The sequence below is a fragment of the Camelina sativa genome, chromosome 15 (assembly GCF_030686135.1).
Source record: "Camelina sativa cultivar CO46 ecotype springtype chromosome 15, ASM3068613v1".
Lineage (NCBI taxonomy): Eukaryota > Viridiplantae > Streptophyta > Magnoliopsida > Brassicales > Brassicaceae > Camelina > Camelina sativa.
In genome coordinates, this window is record NC_141894.1 from 18,927,648 (window position 1) to 18,930,000 (window position 2,353).

The 2,353-nt window shown below is 35.1% G+C and overlaps 2 non-coding genes across 2 annotated transcripts; one reads left to right on the forward strand and one right to left on the reverse strand.

Annotated features, from left to right (window-relative positions):
* Positions 1 to 342: 342 nt before the first annotated feature.
* Positions 343 to 416, forward strand: TRNAM-CAU (transfer RNA methionine (anticodon CAU)). Its single transcript has one exon. It is a non-coding gene; the product is annotated as a tRNA-Met (tRNA).
* A 143-nt stretch (positions 417 to 559) lies between these two features.
* Positions 560 to 630, reverse strand: TRNAG-GCC (transfer RNA glycine (anticodon GCC)). The gene has a single exon. It is a non-coding gene; the product is annotated as a tRNA-Gly (tRNA).
* Positions 631 to 2,353: the final 1,723 nt, after the last annotated feature.

Sequence of the window (2,353 nt, forward strand, 5' to 3'; positions counted from 1 at the left end):
ATTGATAATAAGAGGAACTGAAGCATTATGGCAAAGAAAAGTTTGATTTATAGGGAGAAGAAGAGGCAAAAATTGGAAAAAAAATATCATTTGATTCGTCGATCCTCAAAAAAGGAAATAAGTAAGATTCCATCGCTAAGTGAGAAATGGAAAATTCATGGAAAATTACAATCCCCACCGCGTAATAGTGCACCTACACGTCTTCATCGACGTTGCTTTTCGACCGGAAGACCGAGAGCTAACTATCGAGACTTTGGACTATCTGGACACATCCTTCGGGAATAGGGGCTCATTCAATTCTTCTTTGTTTATTAGAGTTTAGTCCAAGTTTTTTTGTTTCAGCGCGGGGTAGAGCAGTTTGGTAGCTCGCAAGGCTCATAACCTTGAGGTCACGGGTTCAAATCCTGTCTCCGCAACATTTTTTTTTCAAGAAATGTAAGTTTGATTCTATTAACTAGTCATTAATTAATACGTGTCTTTTGGGACGCGAGGAAAAAATTACTATATTTCCCGGTCAACTATACCGAATCTTTTATCTTTTTGAATCCATTTATATTTGGGCGGATAGCGGGAATCGAACCCGCGTCTTCTCCTTGGCAAGGAGAAATTTTACCATTCGACTATATCCGCATTTTTTTGCCTTCTTGATAAGAAATTTATCGATAATATTTGTTCAAAGCTAGACGAGATACACTCTTTGGTTTGGGGTCATTTCATAAAATTCTACCACCAAATCAATTCAATTAACAATTCTATTAATATATATAAATTATATATATATATATTATATATTAATATTAGATTTATTCTATATATTTAATATTGAATTCCATATTCAAGAATATATGATTCTTCTATTTCCATAAAATATTCTATATTAATATCAGATATCAATTTTTATTAGTTTTTTTTTTTCATATTTAGTAACTATTTATTAATCTTTTATTCATATTTCATTCAAGTTCCAGAAGTTCGACCCCCCCCCTCTAATTTTTTCTTTATTTGCATTTTATGGACTTATATTGAATTTGAATGTGTAATTCATGGAATGGGAGGGGGTCATCTCATTTTTGGATCTGCAACGAATGAATTCAAGAGATAAGAGAATTAAGGATACCCACCAAGAAGACTAATCCAATCCATAAAGATGTACCAGAAAATACAACATTTTTGTTACTCGACCAACCATCAGGAGACGCAAATACAACGGGTACACTAATCAGTAAGATTGATGAAGTAATAATTAATGCAAAAACAGCCAATTGGAAAGCAATAGTCATGTTTTTAATCCTCCAAGCTATTAACAAAAGAATATACACCATTTAATCCTCTTACCCACTAAAAAACTTTAATAAATAAAGGGATTTTATCATGAATCCGTTGATTCGAGATGACTTAGTTCCAATTTCTTTTTACCATTTTTTCTATTCGGACATGAAGTTAAAGGTTCTTTTTGACTTCACAAATGGGTATACTGCATCGCGTATCTCTTTTATTTATATAGATTTATAGACCTATTAAAGAGAGTCACACCCTATATCTTTCTCTACATAGTGATCGTATTAACTCATAGGGCTATGTTCTATTTGGCGAAAAAAAAATAAAATAGAAATTATCTTTCGGAGAGATGGCCGAGTGGTTGATGGCTCCGGTCTGAAAACCGGTATAGTTCATAAAAATAACTATCGAGGGTTCGAATCCCTCTCTCTCCTTTTGTTGGATGAATATATTTTTATCTTTATTGGCTTTTTTTACTTCTTAGCATGATAAATAAAGGAGAATGGCTCGGCTGGATAGTATAGCCGAGCCAGAAAAAATTAGATTGAATTCAAAGAAACAAAGAAGACTTTTTAATATGAACCGATTTTTACTTTCCTGTTTTACCTACTACTTTAGTTAAGAGGAGTCATGGAAAGAACAGGTTCAAAATCACGATCAATTCCTTTTTCAAATCCTGCTGCCGCTGCGGGAGCCCTTCCCGCGTGCCATAAATGACCCACGAATAGGAAAAATCCTAGAACAAAATGAGAGGTAGATAACCAACTTCTCGGAGAGACATAATTGACTGCATTGATCTCAGTAGCTACGCCCCCTACAGAATTTAAGGAACCTAAAGGAGCATGAGTCATATATTCTGCCGAACGTCGTTCTTGCCAAGGTTGTATGTCTTTTTTCAACCTACTCAAGTCCAAACCGTTAGGACCCCTTAAAGGTTCTAACCAGGGAGCACGCAGATCCCAAAAACGCATTGTTTCTCCTCCAAAAATAACTTCTCCAGTCGGAGAACGCATTAAGTATTTACCTAAACCTGTAGGTCCTTGAGCAGACCCCACATTAGCTCCAAGACGTTGGT